Genomic DNA, 25504 nt, shown 5'->3' on the forward strand with positions numbered 1-25504 from the left:
TGTCTGCACCCCCACATATGAACTGAGTCTGTCGCAAAGCTGTCTGCACCCCCACATATGAACTGAGTCTGTCGCAAAGCTGTCTGCACCCCCACGTTTAGACAGCACCATTCCCACTAGCCAAGGTGTGGAATCAACCTAAGTGTGCATCGATGGATGAATGGATCAAGAAAATGTGTTCTCTACACAACGGAATGCTGTTCAGCCATTAAAAAAAAAAAAGAAAAAGAAATCTTGACACTGATGTTGGCAGGGCTCTTGATTAACCCTCCCTGGTGTTATGGTCAGAGGGACCCCGATCCACCCAGAGGAGAACTGAGCCACCCGGGGGACCTTCTCTGGTGAGGTCGGGGGTCAGGAAATGTTGGGCCTGGGTCACTTTCTTCTGTTGGATGGAAGCGGGGTGGTTCGTCAGGGTTTCCTGGAGAAACAGGACAGGATCCACACGCGCGAAGAGACTTACTTGGGGAGTTCCCTCATGTGATTACAGAGGCCAGTGAGTCCCATGACCTGCCGTCTGCAGAGCCAGGAGAGCTGACGGTGGGAATTCAGTCTGAGACTGCACGCTTGAGAACGGGAGGAGCTGACGGTATCGCTCCCAGCCCATGGCTGCGGGTCTGGGAACCGGGGGTAGGGCACTGGAGGGGGACTGGTCGAGGCCCGGAGTCCACAGGTCCGAGACCCAGGAGCTCCAGCGTCTGCGGGCAGGACAGACAGAAGTCCCAGCTCCAGCAGGGAGCAAATTCACCTCTCCCCTGCCTTTTTTTTCTGCTTGGGCCCTCGATGGATCAGAGGATGCCCTCACATTTGTGACGATTCCTTACTCAGTCCACTGATCCGAATGCTCACCTTCTCCAGAAACGGCCTCACAGGCACCCCAAAACATAGTGTGTGACCAGCTCTCTGGGCGCCCCTCAACCTAGTCAAATTGACACAAAGTCCACCATCACTGGGGAAAAATGGGAAGCCTGCTCCTCCCAGTCCCTCCCGTTCTGGGGGAAAATGGGGACTCTGCTCCTGCCAGTCCCTCCCGTTCTGGAGCCTCTGGCAGTTCAGCTTCCAGGGTCCTCCCTTCATCAAGTCTTGCTCCATTTCCAGGGCTTAGAGCTACACTTTGAAGGGATGGTCTACGCCATCTCCGTGGCCCCAAAAGTCAGATAATTTTTTTAAAACCTCTCCATGCTTGTATAACACTTAATAGATTTAATAAACACTTATCTCTTTGATAAATAAAAACAAAAGCGTAAAAACTAGGTAATGTGTCCTAGCAATGTACAAGAGACTAACAAACATTTTGTGACTCATAAAAGTAATTTTCCTGCTTTAAATTCACTGTCACCTCCCCCTAGTAACACCTGCAGTGTCTCAGAAACTCGCATCCATTGGAGGCCGCTGCTGCCCAGCGAGTCCCCGGCCACTCTGCCTTCGAGTTCCCTCGTTTCTGAAGCTCTAGCAGGAAAAGCTCCCAGGCGGCTTCACCCTGGGGAGTCTCATCCAACACCTCATTCCACAGGGGAGGCCTCAGAAAGGCTGGGAGAAAGGAGCCTCTAGCCACACCGCCCAAAGCAGGCAGAGCCTGAACTCAGCCTCAGGCCACTGACACAGGCTCCAGCCTCCAGGCATCGCTGCCGGCACCACAGGGATGCAGAGCCCCCAGGTCTCCTGGAACTGTACATCCCCCCCATCCCATGGGCTCTGTCCCCACTTCCCCCAGAGCCCACAGTGGGGAAGCACTCAGTGCCTGGCTCTCCAGGAGCCCAAGTCTCCTCCCTGATGATGACGTCCCTCCCACAAAGGATCTCTTTGAGCTGCAGCCTCCATCAGACAATACGTTGCGGAATATTTGGGGCCCTTTTGTCTTCCACTCCCACGGAAACCATAGCAGCCAGGGTCGCTTCATTTACTCGCATCGCTGCCCCCGATCCTCGGCTGGAAGACACTGGCTGCCGGCTACCGTAAGCAGCAGACGCCACCATGCTGGCAGCGAGGCATCTCCTGCGGAGAGGATTTACCTCTGTAGCCTGGGCTAGGACCTTCAGGAGGCCTGCACAGCCTCGATTTAGGAAGCCCTTTGCCTTTAAATACACTGACTGCTTTCTCCTTCAACAGCTCGCGTCCGGCCCCAGCACACATGTGCTGTGGAGTCTTGGATTCTGGTCTGCAAGGCTCTCAGTTGTACACCTGACAAGCAGCTCAGGCCCAGCAAGCAGGACACAGAACCCATGTCCACTCCTGCCTGTTACACAATGGCTGGGGTTGAAAAAGTTCTCTGTCATGCAGGGCACCTGCAAGAGAGGACCCCAGGCCTAAGAAGTTGCTTTGCAAGTAGAAAGTTGGGGAAAACCAGCTGGCTGCGGGATTAATGCCTGAAACAGGCGCGATGCGTCCTCTGAGAAGCCTGTCCTGGATAGTTAAGAAGTCATGAGTCCCTGCCCTGAGGAGCCCATAGGGCCTGCAGGGATCTGGGCAGCAGACCCCAGTCCTCCAGAGACAGCGTGCCAGGGCACGTGTTCGGACATCACACGGCGCAGCTCAGAGTTACGCAAGGTCACCTCTCTGGGACAGAGAGGTGGCCTCCAAGGACAGCAGGTGCTTGGACTGACCTGTGTCTGGCCCAGACTGGAGAAGAGGCCGCCACCTGTTCCCTCCATCAGCCTCACCTTCCATGGTTGAAAACAGGCCTTCAGAGGGCCTAGTACCGCCCCGGGTGTTTCAGTTGGCCAGGGGATCTGGCTTTTGGCTTTTTCGTAAAGCATCACGTTCTCTCTCATGTATGAATATTTACTTGGCTTGGACAAGCCCTCGGGCCAGGAGTTGAAAGGTCACAGTGCATGAGCTGCTCTGCTGTGTGCAAAGCCCAATCCAGACAAAGTTTGGCCTGGCTGCTGGATTAATGAAAAGCCACCCTGGGTTTGGGGGTCCCCAGCCCACCCCCTGGGACCACCCAGTCTGGGGTATTCTGAACAGCAACCCAAGCTAAGAGAGCACATTATGGAAAAATGGTGTTTTTTAAAATAAGTTTTAAAACACCATCTTGACAGGATGGTGAAGACCATGATGGGAAGACATCAGAGGAAACAGTGTAAATGCAAAACCGGGAGAAACCGGGAGGAGCTTGTCAAACACAGCTCTATGACTTAAACAACTGGCTTCCCTGGTAACCAAACCGTGCTGACATCACAGCAGGCTCCCCTGGACGCAGACCCTGGCACCTTATTCTGGGCTTAGACCCCATCAGGGTGAAGCAAGGTACATAGCCTGCAGGGCTGAGCTGGGATCTGTCACTTGTAATATAGGAGTCCGGATGGGTGAAACAGCTTCTCCTTTCCCTCCACCCTCCCCCAAGTCCAGAACCTCCCGGGTAACCCCTGATGATTACACAGCCTCCACCTAGTCTCCAGTGCCCCGTAGTCGCCACCTGCACCAGGTTACTTAGACCCTGGGTTACCACTCACCAGCTGTTTCTCCCTGGCCTTCCCTTGGTACACATTCCCCAGCTCCCCGGCTGGCAAGGATGACTAGGTGACATTTTTGACCTCACGAATGTCCTTTGGAAAGTCGCATCTGTCAGAATCCAGGGCAAAACGAAGGCCATGCCTGGTGAGTAAGGAGGGGATGGGACGAAGGGAGAGTTGACAGCAGTGCTGGCGGGTTGCAGAGGCCAGCAAGGCGGAGGACACTGTAACTGTGGGATCTGCAACCGCCCCACTGGAGGGCCAGTGGGCAACCCATAGACACCCCTGCCACAATCTCCAGGCTCCTGCTGCGACCTCATCGGCCAAGCCACCTGGAAGCCATGGAGCAAGAGAACCTGAGTGAGGAAGTCCAGTGCGCCCAGCCCCCCACCCCACGGGCAGAGGACAGCACAGAAGCAGGTAGAGGGTGGATCTGGGAGGCAAGCAGGGAACACCTAGCACAGACTTCTCCCTTTCTTAAGATTCAGTCTCGGCCTGGCACAGTGGCTCATGCCTGTTATCCTAGCACTTTGGGAGGCTGAGGCGGGTGGATTACAAGGTCAGGAGATCGAGACCATCCTGGCCAACGTGGTGAAACCCCATCTCTACTAAAAATGCAAACATTAGCTGAGTGTGGTGGCGGGTGCCTGTGATCCCAGCTACTTGGGAGGCTGAGGCAGGAGAATCACTTGAACCTGGGAGGCGGAGGCTGCAGCGAGCCAAGATCGCACCACTGCACTCCAGCCTGGGCGACAGAGCGAGACTCTGTAAAAAAAAAAAAAAACAAAAACAAAAAAACAAAACACAACTCAGTCTCATTAAAAGACAACCCTCATCGGCCTTTTCCATTCTTCCTGCCTGGGATGCAGGCACGATGCCAGAAGGTGCAACAGCCACCACAGGACCCCAATGACAGCAGAGAGGGAGGGAGGCAGGGTCCTTTCAGACCTCATGCCACCCTGCAATGGTGGCCTGACTTTCTGCATGAGAAAAGTGAGGCCGGTCTCTGCAGGGCAGTGTTAGCAGGTTCTATCGTTACTTGCAGCTGAACGCCGTCCTACCTGATGCAACAGGCTGGCCTACACGTTATGTTTTACAGCACTTCGGACTTGGTAACACAGTTGCACGTATACTATGTGATTGGAAGCAGAAGAAATCAATGCCATTGCTCCCATTCCTTAAAGAGCACAATAAAGAAACAGAAGTTACTTACAGTCAAGGACTAACGCGAGTTGGGGCAGCACCCCCAGGAATCAGCAAAAACCAAGTGATTAATTACCAACATGGTACCCAACCTCCCTTATCCTCAGAAGAAGTTCGGTGAGCAATGTAAACAAACCGACAACATTCCGTATGCTCTCACAACACAACACTTCTCACACGTTAGCTATGGAAAAACTGAGGCACCGTATCAGCGAGCACTGGGGTGTGAGGAAAAAGGAACAGGCCGCCCCATACAGAACCAGTGGGAATGTTGATTCTTGGAGTCTTTCTGAGAAGCAATCTCTCAGAGGTGTAATTAAAAAGCATAGACACAGATTCGGACCCAGAGATTCCCAGAAATAGATTCCATAGAATAAAAAACACAAGAACTTGTGCATGAAGATCTTTAGCATAGCGCTGACGAGGCAAAGGAAAACGGGGAAATCTTGCCGGTCTGCATAGGGACAACTTCTCATGGTGGTCAAATAAAATTATGGTGTATCCGTGCCACAGATTACAATGAAGCAATGCAAAATCACAAGTTAGAATTCTATGTGTTGACATGAAAAACGTTCATGACGCACTTTTGAGTAAAACAAGTTATTGAATACCTGTACACAAAAATATATATGTACATAAGATACATATATAAAAATATGTATGTATATATGATACATATATTTTATATGTACTTTGTAAAACATTTTATAAAATATTTACATACATATTTTTGATAATTTGTGTGTCCAGTCCTCTTCAAATGTGTAGGTATGAAATGGGACAGCTTGGACAGCTCCCTGTTTGGCAGGAAATGTGCAGATGCTGAGTGTGTATTTATGTATGTGCATAAATACACGTGTATATGTGTATATATGTGTATTATGTATATATACATATGTATGTGTATTATGTATATATAATTATATAGACATAATTATGCATATATGTATAATTATGCATATATTATACTGTGTATATTATATATAATATAATGTATATATTATAATAGCACAATATATAATATACATTATATATTACATACATATATGTATATATGTACATATAATTACATACAATGTGTATATATGATATACATACCTATATACAAACATATATAGATTTTTTTTTTTTTTTTGAGATAGAGTCTCACTCTGTCGCCCAGGCTGGAGTGCAGCGGCACGATCTTGGCTCACTGCAACCTCCACCTCCCGGGTTCAAGCAATTCTCCCATCTCAGCCTCCGGAGTAGCTGAGATTACAGGCGCCTGCCACCACACCTGGCTAATTTTTGTGTTTTTAGTAGAGATGGGTTTTCACCATGTTGGCCAGGCTGGTTTCGAACTCCTGGCCTCAAGTGATCCGCCTGCCGCAGCCTCCCCAAAGTGCTGGGATTACAGGTGTGAGCCACTGGGCCTAGTCTATATTCTCATTTTAATAAACCAACAACCCCCGCAAGGCCTAGCTGTGGGGATACAGGTGTTTGTCTTTGATTATAGACAGGGAGAAAGGGGTGGAGGGACATGCATTGCTTACCTGGGCTATGGAATGTGATACTGTACAAGAATTAGGAGAGGAGAATTAAGAAAACCAATGCCCACTAAGTTTAAACAGCACCATTTTTCATCAACAGTGACAGGTATTTTCCTGTGGTGGTGGGCACAGGTTTCTAACCTCTGCCATCATGCTTGGAAGCCCCCCCAAGCACACCCAGACAAGCTATGTGGAGAGGTCCCTGTACGCCCCTTAGGTGCCTCCCTGACCCTCCTGCTCCGGGAGGGGACGTGATCTGGACAACAGCGTTTGCTTTCTCACCTCTGGCAGGCACCAGTCTCCCTGCCTGGCAGGAGAGTGACGCAGTTGGATGCACACACCCCCCAGCCTTTTGCATTCTTAAACCTGCATGCTGGGCTCTGTGTCCAAGAGCAAGGATGTCTCATCTTACAGATCACAACGTTCCGCCTGCACGTTTCCCATCAGACAAATGGGGAGGTGTTCACGGTGTCCCCTTTCATCCCCAGACATCTGAAGAAGACGACTAGACACATGCCACGTTCTGTCTCTGGTTTCCCGCTCTCCTCTCCTTTCTCACCCCATCTGTTCTCCCCCACTGTCTCTTTCTCTTCCTCCCCTGTCTTGCTCCCTTCTCTTCTCTCCTTATTTCTGCCTCCCCTATTTCTCTCTCCTCCTCTCAGCTTCTCTGACTGTTGCCATTTTCAGCTGGGCTCCTGGCTCGGGTCAGTGCAGAATCACCTGAGCCACTACCACAGTTGCGAATCCCTTCTTGAGGGCTTGCCGATTTCTCCTCAAACCTTCTACAAGGCAGGATTATATTTAAACCCATTTAAGACCTAAGGAAGCTGAGGCATAGAAAAAGCCACCCAACCCATCAGCCATGTCTACTGAGTGCCCATATGTGCAGGACACCATCCTAGGATGTCTACTGAGTGCCCATATGTACAGGACACCATCCTAGGAGACAACGAACGAGATAGAGGTTAAGGCACCTTCCCAGCTCATCAAGGCAGAGCCCAGGGCTGGCAGGAAGACGTGAATGTCCCGAGATGGGGTCAGTACAGTGTTCTGGAGTCTCTCCCAGTGACAGAAGAGCTCCTTCTACATCTCCATATGGCAGCCAGGAAAGAGCTTGGCCAGGCACAAGCAGGACCATAGGAAGAAGTCAGAGGGTGACTTTGGTTTCCAGCACAGAGGTCTGGAGAGCTCTGCCAGAGGCCTGAGCAGAAAGGAAAGATTTTCAGGGACTGCTTGTGTGGGCTGTGGATCCCCACAACATGGCCTTGGCGTCCACGGCTGACCTGAAGTTGGGGTGCAGGGGCCCCCTTCCTCTGCAGAGCCCCCCATGTTCCACTGATGAGAGGTTCCACCCCATCTCTCATTTTTCCAGGACCCCCAGCCTTATACCTCATGTTCTGAGAGCTTCCTGTGGGCCAGGCCTGGTGCTGAGACCCTACCAGTCTCTTCTGTGTTTCACTGTCACCAACAACCCCCCCACCCCACCCCCGGGCCCGAATTAGTGCTGCCACCTCCATCCAGCACACAAGGACGCAAAGGCTTAAACTAGAGCCCAGGCCGACACCCTGCAGCTGGGAGCTGCTGGACCAGGCTTGGGACCCTGGTCTGTCCTCATGCACATGGTGTCATCCCTGCCCTCTTGGCTCTCACTGACATTTCCTTTCCCTCCTCGCTGGAAGGAGTGAGTCACCATCTCCCTTCACCAGACTCCTTTTTTCCTAGCACACATTGCCCTGGGGCACCAACAGAGTTCAATCAATGCTCTGGCCCCACGGGCCTAGGCCAGCTCCAGCTCCAGGCAGAAATGACAAGTAGGTGTCGCCTGACACTGGCTTTAGTTACTGCTAGAGGCTGCTTAGCGGGAGGTATTGAGAAGGGCTTGGAGGAGGCCTTTCCTTTAGCAAAGGTGGGCTGCTTCTTGTTTCAGCTGAAGCTTCAGAAAGTAACAGAAAGGGCCTTGGACTGAGTGTCTGACCTGACGCTAAGCAGCCCAGCACTTCGGTCCTCAAAGGTCCGCAGATGCACCCCAATTCTGAACTCACAGAACGCACATAAATTAGATTATTTTGGTAGAACAGGAATCGCTCAGTTGTCTGGGCTACTTGGAGATGTTGTCCAATCATTGGAAAACGTTGCATCAGTTGATTTTCAGATTTCCAGGTCTCTTTATTCTTAGAAAAATCTAACTTGGCTGGGTATGGTGGCTCATGCCTGTAATCCCAGCACCTTGGGAGGCTGAGGTGGGAGGATCACTTGAGCCCAGGAGTTTGAGACCAGCCTGGGCAACATAGCAAAACCTCATCTTTACACACACACACACACACACAATTTTTTTTAATGTAAAAAAGGGGAAAAAGAAAGAAAGTCTAACTCTCATAAGAGTCACAGATCCCCAAAGCAATTTTGCAAATGAAGAGTTAATGATGTTCTCCAGTCCCCTAGATAGCAGTTTGCTTGCCCGTAACTGTGCGTCAATGCCAGGCCTAATATGAATGTATTATCTAAATAATCATTCATACTGCATGTGATCAGCACTCAATGCCTTCCTCTCATCACATTCACTCCTGGTTTGATCAAGTCAACACAAAAAGCTCTTCCCAGAGAACATCAGATTAGAAGGTTAAACGTGTTAATTATCCTTTTTTAAAGACAATGTACAGCACTGGATATCTCGTAGGATCTTCATCTCGTTCCACGGCCTGGTCCAAGGAGCCCCACGGCGGGATCCTCCTGGCCCCCTCCTCTTGGTAAAGACAAAAAGATCAGGTTCCCTTCAGTCTGAGGTTTCTTGCCCTCCCTGAAACGTCCCAGTGTTCAGCAGGTGGGGAGGGATGAGGTTCACCACATCCAGGGGCTAGTGTGGCCACCTCTTTGCCTAGTGCTGTGGGTGCCCAGGAGCTCTGCGGCTCTTCCTGCTCACAGCCACACCTGAGCGAGCATCCTGATGGCAGGTGGGAGGCTCCTCAGGAAGTGATTCAGGCAAAACATCTTCCTTAAAAGTGCCTAGACCAAAACATCTTTATAGCTTTGTAATGTAAATGATCTTAAAGTCAAAATTTCAACAACATAAAGCAATGTAAATGGGAGACTGTGCATGAAAAGGATGGAAAAGAGATTTTAGCTGCACCCAGTTAGAAAGAAAAGAGGAAAGAATGGATGGAGGGAGGAAAGGAGGATGAATATTTGGACCTCTATCCAGACTTTCATCACAAATGGGTCTTCATCTAAAAGCCAAAAGTCAGTTAACAGCTTTATTGCTGATGGACTTTCTATGTTAAACACACACATACCCCTTACTTTGCAGCAAGCAACCTTCAAATTATGGCACCAAATAGGCAAAATTGAAGAAGTATGTTTTCCCATTATATTAGCATTCATTAATCCACTTCTTCCTTCAATTATCCAATTATTTATTCAACAAACTTCTGCGCTATTTTCAGAGCAGCTTTCCAGGTACTGGGAATACTAAGCGAGCAAAGGTGAAATCCCTTCCTCAATGAAGTCCACATTACAGCAGGTCATACAGACCACAAACGCACACGATTCCAGGCAGTGGAGGGGGCTATGCAACACCGTCACTGCTTTACAAAACAGACCTCTGGGGCTCAGTCAGAGCTTTCATTCCCTCACCTCTTCCAGGACTGAAATCATTATGCTCTTTACTGATCATGTTATTATTGATTTTTTTACTCCTTGGGAAACTGGCCCTTCAAATTCAAAGATATCTAACACTTTGCAGTGTCCAGAGTGGAGATGATGCATGCGAGTTACCCATGCTAAATCAGGTAGCGATTTTGGAAAGCCCTCGTTCTGTAGTAAGGGGTCTGGGAGATGTTCACACAAAACAGGAAACGCACACGCATGTGTTAGTCTTTCCACGGCGACTGATCAATGTGGATCTCTAATCTAGCCACAGCGTGTTGTCAAGGGGACCGCACAGACACCATGGCCCCAGGTTAAAGAGGAAGCTCTAGCTGTGCTCACGGTCCCTTATCAACCTTCTCTCCTAATCCGAAGCCCTATCGTTTGCACCAGGGAGCCGGCTGCTCTCTGCGGATGTCTATCAGCGGCAAATGCTTCCGTTGCCTGGTTACTCTTGGAGACTGCACAGGCCCGGGGTGGACAGCCTGTCAAAGCACCTAAAGGGTCAGTAACTGAATTGTATCAGCAAAGAGGTGGCCCTGCAGACACATGCTGTCCTTGGTGCTCTGCACCGGGAAGACAGAGGGCCCACATGGAGCAGGTGTGCGGCGCTGCACTGAAATCTGCCCACGAATACGTGGTGTGCAGACTTGACTTTATGTAGAGAAAGAGGCTCCCAGAAACCCCTGCAGCAACGGGTCGGAAAGGGCCTCTGAGGCAGTGGCTCACTCTTCTGGCCAGAGCTTCCTGCTGAGGACAATCACGGTGCCTCATCCTCTCCAGCCAAGGGATGCGCCCAAGACTCAAGTGCTGCCAATTAAACAATCAGTCCCTTGAATTTAAATCGTGAGCAGAGGGACCAAGGACAAAAAAGAACCAGCGGCCAGAGCTTGTCCCCCCGTCCCCCTGTCCCCCTGTCCTCCCATCCCTCCATCCCCCCAACCCTGGGTGGGGCATCCTGCAGCTCTCCTCCTCCCTGAGGCCTGCTCCCGAACCCTGATGCTTCGCTGGCCCTCTCCATTGGTCCTTCTAGCAAATCCCCTTCCCTTTTAGGTGGCCAGCACCAGTTCTGCTGCTTGCAACCAGAGACCTCACGTTAGTTTCCTCCAGCCACCGTGACAAAGTATGACAAGACAGGAGGCTTGAAGAACAGGCACGCACAGCCCCATAGTCCCAGGGGCCAGACGCCCGAGCTCGGGGTGTCGGCAGGGCTGGTTCCTCAGGCTGGCCGGCAGGCTCTGCCCATGCCTCTCCCCGGCTTCTGTGGTGGCTGGCATTCTTGGTATTCCGTGGCTCCTAGAAGCATCACCCCCATCCCTGCCAGTGTTCTCTGCATCCAAATCCCTGTCTGGAAGGACACCAGTCACAGTAGATTAAGACCTAATCTAATGACCTCGTTTTAAGCTGGTCACCTCTATAAAGACCTCGTCTCCAAGTAAGATCACAGTTTCAGGGTCTGGGCCTCCAACATTCTTTTTGCAGGGAACACCATTCACCCAGTAACAGACCTACCTCTGTGCCCCGCAGTCAGCCACCCCACCCGGCAGTGGGGAGCACCTGGGAACCTGCGGACCTAGACTCCAGGCCTGGGGCACCTGTGTGGCTTGAGCCCTGTGAGCGCTGTGAACGGTACTCGGCATGGTTATGTTAGCCGTGGGCAGGCGAGCAACCTGCCTTGAGATCTGGCTGAATGGGGAGGCCTGAAAACATGCACACACCTCTGTAAGGAGACAAAGTCACCCCTTAGTGAGGGTGGGTTCATTGTTTTACCAGCCCCCGGGAGCTGGTCATTCCCATTTGGAAAGTGACCTTAGGTGAGTTGGAAACTCTTGAGTTCAGTCGCCAGCCTCTGGAGATGGGTCTTCCGAAAGGTGAGGGTTAGAGTGATGGACTCCAGGTGGATCCTCCCCATGAGAGAAAAGCAGGGGCCCACACCACGGTCGTACACCGCCCTGCTGGCTTTTTGGGCCTAACTGTAGATATGATAATACAATGTGGGAACAGCACCAGGCCTGTGAACTCCAAGTGCATGACTAAGGAACTGATTAAAGACTGACACCAACACAGAGGAAAAGGATGGAGATTCCCAAAAACATCGGCGGAGTTCCTGGATGCAGCCACTCCTGAAGCTAGAATCTCCTCTCTTCAATTTCACCAGTCAAGAACTCCCGTTTCTGCTGAGGCTACTTTGAGCTGGTTCCCCGTCATGTAAAATCTGAAGACCACGACACACATAATAGAATACCACGGGGCATAGCCAGCCCCAAGGCCTCTCTGAGCACACGGCTATATCAGCAGCCTCATTTATCTGTCCTGCAGAACAAAAGGAGCAAGTAAACGACATCCCAGGGCCCGAGTTCACCAAGAGGCAGGAGTGAAATGGATGATACCGAGACCTGGGTACCATAGCTAGAAGTGTGACTATTTCCTTGCCATTTCCAAAGCTCTTGCCAGACACATTTGTACTCTCCCCTTTTACTGCCCTTGCAGGTAAACCTGGAGACATCGCTGAACCCAGCCCAGTACTGAGGCCAGCAGGCCAGCATCACACACACTTTCCGACAGGCCCAGGACAGCACTAATCACTCGTTTGACTGTAACTGGCACTGAGACTTCAATATAAACAGAGCTCATTCCATGTTGACTTGTCTACTTTAAAAAATAATAGAACAAAATGAAACCAACTAAATGGAATTTAAAATACATAATTGCTTTAGTCATGAAGAGTAATGACATTAAGAGCCATTTTAACTAGACATTTCCGCACAAATAACATTAGGCCGAGACAGTTAGTCTTGGGGTCCTGACCAAAAATGAGCCCTGAGAACTTGCAGGCCTGTTTGTTTCAGGTTGGGTCCTGGGTAACAGGCACGGCCTGTGGCTGGAGCAGCCGTGAAGCACCCACAAGGCTGCATCGGAGGTTCCAGGGAACTGAGATTCCCCAGACATCACCAGCTTTGCCATCTCTGTGCCAACTACTGAGTGACCCTCTTTCTTTAAATAAGCTTGTGTTTTACATACGTAATTATATTGAAAAAGGAAACTATATATGACAAACACAAAACTGTTGGTTAATTCACTAGTTATTTTATATATAAATTCACTAGTTATTCGCTAATTGTACATATCATTCACTAGTATTTTGTATATATTAATATATATTTGATCATAGAGACGGAGTCTTACTTTGTTGCCCAGGCTGGCCCCAAACTCCTGAACTCCAGTGGTCCTCCCACCTCTGCCTCCCACAGGGCTGGGATTACAGAAATGAGCCAGTGCACCTGGCCTACTAGTTATATTTTTCCTAATAATTTTATTTTTTCCAATAAATACATGACCATAGCTAGCTAGGGTTTGTGGATTGTTTTTGTCTATTTTATTGCCTGTACAACACTCTTGGAAATATTGGGCTAGTTGGCAGACTCAGGCAATGCCTCCACTCGGCTGATAGTCACAAAATTCTCCACAAAAGGCACAGGAGACCAAATTTCTCTCTCTCTGACCCTGCTTAACGTTTACACGTAATCTCTGTTCCCAGAGCTCATGGCATCAAGTAAACAGTTCTTGCCTATCAAGCCCTGCAGGTAGGAATAACACGACTTATCTAACAGGGAAAATGAAAGAACAGATGGCGTGGACGAAGGTCCGGGGACACTGGTGGGGCCATTTCCTTCTAGTATCAGTGGTTTCTTGTCTCAACAAATATTTGCCAAGCATCTGTAGTGCACAAAGTCAGGTTACTGGACTAGATACACACATGCACAAATATATACAAAACTAAAGTCAACTGAATACTATTAAAGACTGAGGTAATTCCATGCTGCATTATTGAATGTAAAAAGCATATTATGATGAACACATGGCACATATTCCCCTTTAGCTTTTTCTACATGTTTCAACACTTATACAAATAGAAGCACTTTTATTTTACTTTAAGTCCTTGGATACATGTGCAGAACGTGCAGGTTTGTTACACAGGTATACATGTGCCATGGTGGTTTGCAGCACCTGTGCAGGTTTGTTACACAGGTATACATGTGCCATGGTGGTTTGCAGCACCTATCAGCCTGTCATCTAGGCTTTAAGCCCCACATGCATTAGGTATTTGCCCTAATGCTCTCCCTCCCCTTACCCCCACCCCCTGAAGTAGAAGCACATTTGCACAGATTCTAGAGTAATGTACACAGGTGGCATGGACAAATGTGTTCCCTGCAGTAGTGCTGATATTAGGCATGGTTAGGGGACAGTTAGTTCACTGTTGTCATCTGTGTGTGCATCTACGTAGTGCACAATTGTTCATCAACAGCAGTAAGTGCCTTCAGCAGGCATCAGCCGCCTCCCATAACCTCTGAGCACTCAACTCCTTGCACACCAACCTGGTTACCACCAACACCTGCATTTCTGTGCCTGGGGGCTCAGTCTAGCTGAGACCCAAGCCTGGCCTACATGCAGGGCAAGCAAGACATGCTGGAGCCTCTATGCACCTGCAAGGCTGCCTCAGCCAAGTGAAGAGTACTGGTAGATCAATACCCCAGCTCCCTCATCCCTCAAGCAGATAATCCCACAGCGTACATTGCAAAATCTCCCAGAGGTTCCACAGCAGGACTGAGCCCCCATCACCCACAGTGGCAACTGGCTGGATAACACACACCTATTACCGACTTCCTGCCCTTCCCTGTCTCACTTCCATACTCCCCTCCCAAAATTTCACCGCCCCGTGAGTCACTTTTACTGGAATCCTTACCCTGGGCTTGCTCTGAGAGAGCCCAGGCTGAGACACTCAGGATAGCTACACTGCTGGGTGATACACAGCGATTTACAAGGCTGAGGTTGGGTGCCAATGTACTCATAGGAAATAACAGGCAAAGGTCTCTAAGAAATGTTCTGGAAATGGAAAATACGAATCTGCAGAAAAATATAGTTTTGTTTAAAGCACATACAAAATTCTAGGATAGAGTTTCACGTATGTTTGGAAGGACCAAATTGATGACAGTGGTTAGCTTGGTAGAAGAGTCAAGATACATGAGATTTTACAAATTAAATATATAAATTTAGTACGGAAGTAATGAAAAAAGTTGCAGGGCAGATTATGTGTGTACTTGGACATGCACACATAGAATTGTGTATCCACGTCCACTTTTATCGATGCACCTGCCTCTGTTTTACATCAAGACATTGCGTGTGTGTGTGTATGTTTGTGGATGCATGGGAAAAGGTCTGAATTCTGAAAAGAAATACCAAACTCTTAATAATGATCGCCAATGGGAATTAGGAACGGGAACTATTTATCGGGGGACTTTAATGTTTTACTTTATACATCTCTGTGAGATGTGACTTTTTCGGTGAGCATCTGCTACCCTTCAAATCTAACAAGGTAAAATAATTTTGTTTTTTACTTTACTGTACTGATTTAATTCACTTTAACTAGGATTATATTTGGGTTTCTTTGAGACAGAGTCTTGGCTCTGTTGCCCAGAATTGAGTGCAGTGGTGCTATCTCAGCTCACTGCAACCTCTGCCTCCTGAGTTCAAGCAATTCTCCTGCCTCAGCCTCCCGAGTAGTTGGGATTACAGGTGCACGACTCCATGCCCAGCTAATTTTTGTGTTTTTAGTAGAGCCGGGATTTCACCATGTTGGCCAGGCTGGTCTCAAGCTCCTGACCTCGTGATTCGCCCATCTTAGCCTCCCAAAGTCCTGAGATTACAGATGTGAGCCACCACGCCAGTTGATGTATCTGGGTTTCTTAAATTGATACATAATAGGTGGATATATTATTGAGGTACATGTGATATTTTGATACACCCATATAATGTGTGAAAGTCAAATCAGGGTAATTAGGATATCTATTACATTAAACATTAATCTTTTTATGCTAGGCATGTTCAAATTATTCTCTTGCAGCGATTTTGAAATGAGCATAACTTTAAAGCTGCTCACACATACTCAGCTCCTGTGAAAGTTGTTAACTTTTCCAACTTGGATCTGTGAATACACATCTTAATATGTTTTATTGACATAGAGGGGCGTTGAGACCTGTCTGGATGGAGGGAAACGACGGAGCTGTTGAGAATGGTCATTGTGGATTTAGACAGGAAATGCTGCCTTTGGAGAGACTAAAATGTAGCAGCCACTGAGGTGTCCTTCAGGCAGCTCTAACTTCCTCCAGACTGGAGCTACTCTCAGAGAGCCTCCTCTTCCAAGTCAAACATGCAGCCCATCTCAGACTCACGAACTAGACCCACTCTTTCACAGTCATGAGGACCTATTTTCTAATCGCCCTCCCTTCACGGGGAAATAATTCAAACATTCCATTCCCTTCTAGAGTGAGAACAAGAGCTAAATTTAAATGCAATAGCTTAATGATGCATCTGCAATTCCAAGCAGCCAACAATCTATCAAAAAAAGACCAGCTCATTCCAAATATAGGAAAGACTCATACACACATACATCACTCCACTCTAGCTTCCAGCCCCAGAATGACCAAAATTTAAAAATATCAAAAAAGTAATAAGCCCTCAAAATAATCTGCTTGTGACCCCTCAGAGAACAGATTGGCTTCTGCATCCCATAGGCCAAGAGTCATAAATGCACTGGAAAAAAATTACAAATAATAACCCACAGCACTCAGTTGAAACACACTCTTTGAAAGTGTTCATGATACAATTTGTCTTTTTAGGGCATACAGATAAAGATATTGTCATAAATTATATTCATTGAAGAAACTGATACCATTATGTTAATAATGAAAACAAAAGGGCTTTGAAATATTTTTCAGGAATCTGACCCACCTCCAATGAGGCTGCCTTTACTATTAAGTGATAATTAGTGGTTCTATTGTAATGAGAAACAAATGATTGCCGAGTGTATATCCTGCATTGGAAACAGTTAAGTTTCACATCAGACCTTCTCTGCCTTCTTCTATGGAAAATGAATGCATAAAATAGGAATCAGAGGACTGGGTGTGGATTTAGATCTACTGAACACATACTGGCCAGATCCATTACCACCATTATCACGATGACTACAGCCAGCATCACCATCAGCTCCTCTGTTGCCACGACTACCGCTGGCATCATCACCATCTCCTCTGTTGCCATGACTACCACCACCAAAATCATCACCATCTCTTCCATCTCCATGACTACCACCAGCATCACCATCATGTCCTCCATCACCATGACTACTGACATCACCACCATCTCCTCCATCACCACAACTACCGCCGGCATCACCACCATCTCCTCCATCACCACAACTACCACCGGCATCACCACCATCTCCTCCATCACCACAACTACCACCGGCATCACCACCATCTCCTCCATCACCACAACTACCACCGGCATCACCACCATCTCCTCCATCGCCACAACTATCACCAGCATCGACACCATCTCCTCCATCACCACAACTACCACCAGCATGGACACCATCTCCTCCATCACCACAACTACCACCAAAATCATCACCATCCTCCCTCACCATGACTGCCAAAATCATCACCATCTCCTCCATCACAACTACCACATCATCACATCTCCTCCATCACCATGACTACCGCCAGCATCACCACCATCTTCTCCATCACCATGACTACCACCAAAATCACCATCTCCTCCACCACAACTACCGCATCATCACATCTCCTGTCACCACGACTACCACCAGCATCACCACCATCTTCTCCATCACCATGACTACCACCAAAATCATCACCATCTCCTCCGTCACGACTACCGCCAGCATCACCACCATCTGCTCCATCACTACAACTACCCATCTCCTCCATCACGACTACCACCAGCATCACCACCATCTATCTCCTCCATCACCATGACTACCACCAAAATCATCACCATCTCCTCCACCACCACAACACCAGCATCACCATCTCCTCGATCACCACATCTAGCACCAGCATCATCACCATCTCCTCCATCACCACAACTACTGCCAACATCATCACCATCTCCTCCACCACCACCAAGCTTACTGGAATCTGAGACTCAGACTCATCTGCCAAGCCCAAGCAGGGGCACCAAAGGTCCAGCTGGTTCACCTTCTGCTGCACGATCAAATGCAGGTGGAACAGTCAGTGCCACCAGTGCCGAGCCGGCCATGTCAGAGTTGAAAATCTTTGATAACAGCAGCTGTTATTCTTACTACCCAAGATTGTCTCATGATTACACGGGGTGAACTATTGCCCTGAGTTCAGATCACACCTCTGCACAGGAGATCTCAAACCAAACATTTCACAAGGAATGAAGAAACCAGCCTAGAGTTCTCTCTTGAACACTGAAACGGACCGTCGAACTGTGGATTTTCCCCTGTATTTAGGTGTCAGTCAGGTAACTCAAACTCAAAACCGGGCTTCAGCGCAAACCTGGATATGAATCTCCCCACACTTCTACTGCTCTCTCAGTCTTTTTCATCTTAGGAAATGGTCTTCCCCTTCCGCCATGTGCCCCAGACCAAAAATATGAAGGCCATTCTTGTCACCCCCTTACACTCCCTCTCAGCCCAGTCTATCACAATGGCTAGCAGGTCCTGCTGCCCAGATACATCCAGGACCTCTCCAATGACCCTCACGTCCACTACCATCCTGGTGCAGGCCTGTAGGCCACCCTTGCCAGTCATGTGGACTACATGGTCGCTGCCTAATCCTCTTTGCTCCATGCTTACCTCCACCTCCGTTCAGAACTGGGAGTGATCTTATTAAAATAAAAATTGGATCACGTCACTCTCCACCTAAAATCAATCACTACTCTCTGGCCATTGTTCTTCAGATTTAGAATCAATACCCTAGCACAGCCAGCCCTAAGGTCCTGAATGAACTGCCCTGTCTACCTGTCCCATCTGTGCTCCAGACACCCAGATTTTCAGGCATCAAGTTCTTTCTTGCCTCAGGGCCTTTGCACAGCTGTTCCCCATGATGTTCCTCTCTCTGTGAGGGTAAGGACCACATCTGCTCTGTTTACCACTCCTTCCTCTTAACTAGGGGACATACACTTGGCACCCGATAAATAGGTCTCGAATAAATCAGCAAACTGTGAAAGAACAGACACAGCTCCTAACCGACAGAGAGGAATACTGCTTCTGAGAAAAGAAAGGACGACTTACCACAAAGTTTCTCTGCTGAGTTCCTGGTCTCAGGACAGGAAGTGGGAAATTTCCCCAGGGGTCTCCCAAAGCTTGGGTCTGGTCGAATGTGGCCTCAGCACCTGCAGGCTTCAGGTGTGGCGGGTCATTTCCAAGCTGCAGGAAGAAGCAGACACAGTCTTCTGTCACCAAAGAATGACTCGCAAGTTTGTCTGTCTGCCTCCCTCACCTTCCTTGATGCCTAAGAGCCACGGAGAGGCAGGAATTCTGCTGCCATTTTCCAGTTCAGAACGCTGAGGGCTGAGTGAAGGACAGATTTGAAACTGAACTCATGGTCCTCACAGCCTGAGATTTTTCTTTCCCTGCAACCAAATTTCCTGGTATAGAACAATGCAACGATACAACACAGCCATTGACGTGAAGCTTTCATGACTCCTTGAGTAGACCATCATGTTCCTGAATTTGCCACGAGAAATGCACTTAGGGCTAATTATCCAGGTTAGACAGATGATAGCAAGGGACAGAATTGAGGGAACAGGTCAGTATCTGGGCATGCACTGAACATATCCTTAATTATCAAGACGAGACTGATGTCCAGCCAATGACAGAAAGAGTTATTATAGGTCAAATTAATTAATAAAAATCAATATAAAAACCAACAAGCATGCTACACAGAGTAAACTCTTAAGGAATTCGCATCTTGGCCATCAAATATTCAAAACCAAAAACTCCTCTATATCAGTAGACCTTCATGTTGACATACACAATCAAAATATCAGAAATTTCTTTACTTCTATTTTGTTAAAAAGAGTCATTGACCTGCTCAGAATCACAGAATAAGATGATAAATTGAATTAACTTAGGTTTTATTAAAAGGCTTGCTAGTATCCTGTGTCCATATGAACCAGCAGGAGTGAAAGGAAGGATAAAAAGCAAGTGAGGCTTTATCCTAGAACTTGGAGCTGAAAAACCATCTGTATGGCCAAAATTCAATTTATTTCCATTTAGCAAACATGTTCTGAGCGCCTGCAAAGTTCCTGACAGCTGTTCGGCCCAAGCATGAGTAAGATCGAGGCCTTCCAGGACTCTCCGTCTGACGGGGAATACCAGAACAGGCATGCATAATGTTAGTTCAAGCTGGAATTTAATAAGATTTAGAATTTTGTGCAAGGGATCTGTGAGGGAAAGACATCTAGGCAGGAGACTGAAGTTTATTTTCTAGAGATGTTTAATGAGGGAGCTCAGGACTCACATGCAGCAGGCAGAGGTCATAATAGCCAAGTGCTATTATATTGAAAATAAATTAGTCCGCCTGTGGATACCCCTCCCCAGATCCAATGCATTAAGCAGGTAGCTGGATGCTACCCCACGCCACTCTCAACCTAGGCAGGAGGCTGGAAATATTTTGGTAGAAAACTACAACCCAAGAGCAAAGACCATGTTTGACATTAGGAGCTTCTACAACAAAATGTGTTCGGCTCCCTTGCAGCTAGCCTGGAGTGAGCTCACCACTGACTTCCCCCAACCTGTCAAGACTGTGCTCCAAAAGCAGTCAACCACGGGGTACAGCTTCATTTTAAAAACCTCTAACACGGAAGAGTAAGAGAACGTAACGATAAAACCCAGAAGACAGAGAGATCATCCAGGGGACCAAACAAGGAAAAAAAAGAAAAAAGCAATAAGTTTAACAAGTATCTTCAGAAAGCATGTAAAAGTCAAGAACAAGATGCTAAAAAGGCTAATGAAGGACAAAAATAACTCCTGTGAATGCAAAAGATAGTTGCTGAAATAAAAATTTTAATGGCAGATTTGGATGATAAAAGAAATCTCCCAAAGTGCTAGAAAATATTAAAGAAAAAAAAGAGACTATCAATCCAGGAGGTCGAACTTTTACCAGTAAGGTTTCCAGAAAGAGAATAATAACAATCAGTTGACTGATTCCCAGCCAACTACAGAAAGAGTTATTATCGGTCAAGTTAATTAATAAAATTAATATAAAAACCAACAAGCATACTACGCGTAAACTCTTCGGGAATTCTCATCTGGGCCACCAAATATTTAAAAACAAAAATTCCTATATATATCAGTAGACCTTCATGTTGACATAAACAACGAAAATATCAGAAATTCCTTTACTTCTGTTTTGTTAGAGTTTTTAAACTGCCCAGAATCACAATAAATTGAAAATTGTCAGAAAAACATAAGAACATGTTCTAGATTAAAGGATCTCATGAGTGCTCTGCAACATAGAGGAGAACAGACCTAGGCAAAGAGTACCATGAGATTTGAGAAGGTGAATGATAAAGAGAAGGCCCTAAATACTTCCCATAACCGTTAGAAAGAAGAGGTGGAATTTTAAAAAGGAAAAGAATGGGTTAGAGCATCAGACTTCTCAGCAACAATCTTGGAAGCCAACAGAATGTCTTTAAAATTCTGATTGACTATTATTTCCAACTTAAGGTTCTATACCCAAACAAGCTGTCAGTCAAGTGTGAGGTTAGAGAAGAGAGATTGCCATACATGCAAAGACTCAAAATGTACCTCCACAGCGTGTTCTTTCTTAGGAAACGTCTGCTGCAGCAAAACAAGTGAAAAAAAAAAGATAAAAGGTAAAGCCACGGAATCCAGGAAACAACAAATCCTACCTTAAACGGGGATAGAGAAGAATTCCAAGGTGACAGCTGAGCCTTAGCTCTCAAGAGCAATTGGTTTGAAACAAGACAACAAAGAGCTTTAGAAATAAAGAATCTAGAGAAAAGAGACTCAAGAAAAGCTTTTGATATCAGAAATAACTGGAGAAGAGTTTTTAATATGTGGATTGCAAATGGCACAATTGAAAATCAGGCTATTAATAACTCCAGGAAAACTAAAAAGCCATACAATGAAAGAAATGTAATCACAGTCACTAATTGGTGCCACCATTAACAATATATACACAATAGCAATGTAACAACTAAGTATTCACTTAAATAAAGTAGCAATTTAACTATGTGTATAGATTGGGGGAGGAAAACTAAGATAACCAAATCTTCATTTACCACAGAGCTTCTCAACCTCAGCAGTGTGACATTTGGGGCAGAGAATTCTTCCTTGTGCAGGCTGTCCTGTGCACAATGGGGTGGTCAGCAGCATCCCTGCCAGTAGCAACCAGAGGCCAGTAGCACACACCTTTCCCTGAATCAAGACAAACAGAAGTGTCTCCCACCACCAACCCTGAAAGGCAAAACTGCCCACTCAAAGCCCTTTGAGAACCACTTATCTACCACCCCAGAAAGTGCTATTAATATTTTTTACTTAGGAAAATTGGTAAGTCAAAAAAAAAGTCACAATATAGGCAATTTTTAGTATTATTTGAGAGCTTCAAGAAGAAACCACTAGAAGTATTGAAAGTGGGCTCAAGGGACTGGATATGGAAAGAAGAGACAGCACGAGAATTTTTTCATATACCTTTACACACTTGATTTTTCTAATTATATGTGTGCACTTTCAAGTTAAAAAATACTGTTGCAGCACAAAAGAAAGCATGCTTGTGTCCAGTTTGGGAACTCACTGAAGTCTTTCTCTACAAATCTTTCTCAAAGTGAAACCTTATACTACCACGTTAACTTATTTGATATGCCTGTGTCTTTTCTTTAAACTACATGAAAGAGCTATCACATAAAAACATTTCAAAAAATCTATACATCTTCTAAAGTCATCTGATGTAACACCACCCGTCCACCTACTTCATTGTGGGACAATTTCAGCAAACAATAAAACGGAGATGTTTCTAACCATGACCAGATGGGCTGGATGCCAAGGAATCAAGGCAGAGACCTCCCGTGAGATCCCTGCAGGCAGAGGCACATCGTCATCATTGCTGACTACCTCCTTTTAATGCAAACCACCAAGTCCTTACCTCCACCAACACACATCCTATTCTTCTCCTCTAAGGAATCATGTTCTCTCAGAGAATAACACGAAAAAAACGAGACTACAGCAAGTCACGATAATCTGCAAGTGATGTGCATTTTTTTTTCTAGTTCTATTAAAGAAGAAAAAATTTTAGGTGGGGCAATGATTCCCAGCTTCTCAATGCATTTAGTGAATGTCAGTGCCCTTGGCATAGAATAAGTAAGTCCATCGCTTTCTCCCCTCATCCTCCTGGGCTCCCGGGATGTGCTTTTTCAACCACCCTGTTCTCTTTGCCCTGGGGCCCCTCCTGCCCTCGGCTCAGCCTGCTCAATCACTAAAGAGGCTAAGGGGCTCTAACATCTCACCAGGTTGACCGGAGAGCTTGCTAATGATTATAGAGCATAAAAAACTACTCTGTATGGTTACATGTGAAATATGATAATTATTCATTCAAAAGTGGTCCAGCAAGATAAAGGATTTGTGGGGCTGTGCATAACCAACCCTAACCAGCCCACATGAAATTGAGTACAGAGCTTGAAGACCACTTTACACAAAGTTTTAATTAACAGAGCCATTCAGGCAGAGAGGAAAACAAAAACAATGATTCATTGATGTACATTTTACCGCTGCCTTCGAATGCCAGGCAACAGAAAACACCGGCCACCTGCCCTGCCCCATAAACATGTTCATCATGGAGCACAGGATTATGCCTTCTGCCACGAGGGACGAGCTCGTTCTTACTATTTAATGTTAGGCACAGATGCAGTTCATTTCACCTGTTTACTACAAGGTGCTCGCTACATAGAACACATAAAAAAAGAACCCCCCAGGTCTTAAGCCAGAGTCAGCACCCTCACATTTTTGCTGTATATTCCAACTAACAGCGGACTTACATGAAATTAAAATGCTACAATTATATCCATTGTCTGATTATATTCATTCTCTAAAGGGTGTTCAACTTCATCTCATCATTTGAGCTCAAAGAGTTGAAAATGCTGCACAAAAATCGAAAAAAGAGGAGGAATTTCCACTTGAGATTTCCCCTTACAACTTTGAATACATGCTATTTCTAATGCCAGTTCTGTGATGCTTAAACTAGCAAAACCAAACTGTTTCCACCAGAACGGTGAATTCCTGAGGGAGGAAAGTTGGAGGGACAAATAACGGAACACCCAGCCCTTGCCTTTCCTCCTGAGCCCCATCTCAGCCTGAGTGTCCTGCCCACAGCCTACCCAAACGGACCCTCGGGACCAAAGGTCTTTTTTAGCCTGATACAGGGCCTGAGGACAGATTTGGAAAGGAACAGCCCCAGGGTAGTAACAGTGATTTGAGCCGCAATTAAGACCCAAAGGTTTAGAAACCAGGGGTTATCACAACCCCCGCCACCCTCCCATCCCCCGAGTCTGGAAATGCCTCTTCCCACCTCTCAGTCCAGAGAACAGCCCTTGCTCTACAGCCCACAGCCTAGAAAGAGATCAATTTCCCGTCTGTGTCTAAGCTGTATCTCATTAACCCATCGGGCTCTTTCCCCAGCCCCAAAAGCAGGTACTTACAAGGCACCGGAGATCAGTGGTCTAGTGGACCAGACAGACTGGTCCAGGCGTCCCCGCCAGCCCCCCTTCCTGTCCCCGTGGACGCCAGCCTTTCTGAGCCTCGGATGTTTGTGCTCAGCACCCGGCTGGAAGGCTATTTACTTATTCATGGGCTGCCCGAGCCGGCCAGGAACTGCTTTGTGTCAGCTGAATAGGATGGTAATTCAATCTACGAATGGGAGCCGCTGGCACACAGCGCGCCTGTCATAATGAGTCACGGGGGGGGGGACAAGCGCCCGGTGTTCAGAGCCACTGGGAACCTGTCCTTCGACAATGAGCTGTGTCACAAGACACCACCTTCCCTTCCTCAGTCGCTCTCTTCCCCCCCGAATCTCCCCACCCCAGATCAACTCTCCTGGAGATGCATGACACAGAATTACATATCCCTGGGAGCGGAGACGGGAGGCGGGAAATGCCACCTGTTCTCTCGAGCTGTATACACGGAGAGAGGAGAGAGAATTGTTGGGAAGGAATCTGAAGCAAGAAGCGTGGAGTGAGGAAGCGGGAGGAAAAGTTCACCTGCACCAGGAGTGCTCAGGTTTAATGTTTTCCACACCCTATCTCACGAACTCCTCATCAAAGCCTTTGGAGCAAATGAACGATTCGCTTCAGGCAGGTTAACAATCACACCCAGAGTCTCTGACTGGGGGTCTTTGAGCCCTGGTCCATCTCACACCACAAGCCGTATGTTGCCTTTGGTCCAGCAGGTCACAGCATCCAATCCAGAGAAACCTGCCTCTCTTTAAAGATGACTTTTTGTTTTTTAGACACGGTCTCACTCTGTCGCCTGAGCTGAAGCACAGCGGCGCGATCTCAGCGCACTGCCGTCTCGACCTCCCAGCCTCAAGCTATTCTCCCACCTCAGCCTCCCAAGTAGCTGAGGCTACCGGTGCTCGCCACCATGCCTGGCTAATTAAAAAAAAATTGTCTTTGAGAGATGGGATCTCACTGTGTTGCCCAGGCTGATCTCGAACACCTGAGCTCAAGTAATCCACCCACTTCAGCTTCCCAACGTGCTGGGATTACAGGCCTGAGCCACCGCACCCGGCTGACTCTACCTGTAAACAAATCACTTTCTGTTTCCGATAA

General features: G+C 47.3%; 1 protein-coding gene across 1 annotated transcript in view; it reads right to left on the reverse strand.

Annotated features, from left to right (window-relative positions):
• The window catches only part of RIMBP2 (RIMS binding protein 2), a 342052-nt gene that overhangs the window by 225019 nt on the left and 91529 nt on the right, over nucleotides 1–25504 (reverse strand). Inside the window, exon 2 of the mRNA XM_011981944.1 lies at nucleotides 18951–19085. The gene's annotated coding sequence lies outside the window, so the exon portion shown is untranslated. The remainder of the gene's footprint in view (nucleotides 1–18950; nucleotides 19086–25504) is intronic.

Source organism: Mandrillus leucophaeus, unplaced genomic scaffold (genome assembly GCF_000951045.1).
Source record: "Mandrillus leucophaeus isolate KB7577 unplaced genomic scaffold, Mleu.le_1.0 Scaffold232, whole genome shotgun sequence".
In the NCBI taxonomy this organism is placed as follows: domain Eukaryota; kingdom Metazoa; phylum Chordata; class Mammalia; order Primates; family Cercopithecidae; genus Mandrillus; species Mandrillus leucophaeus.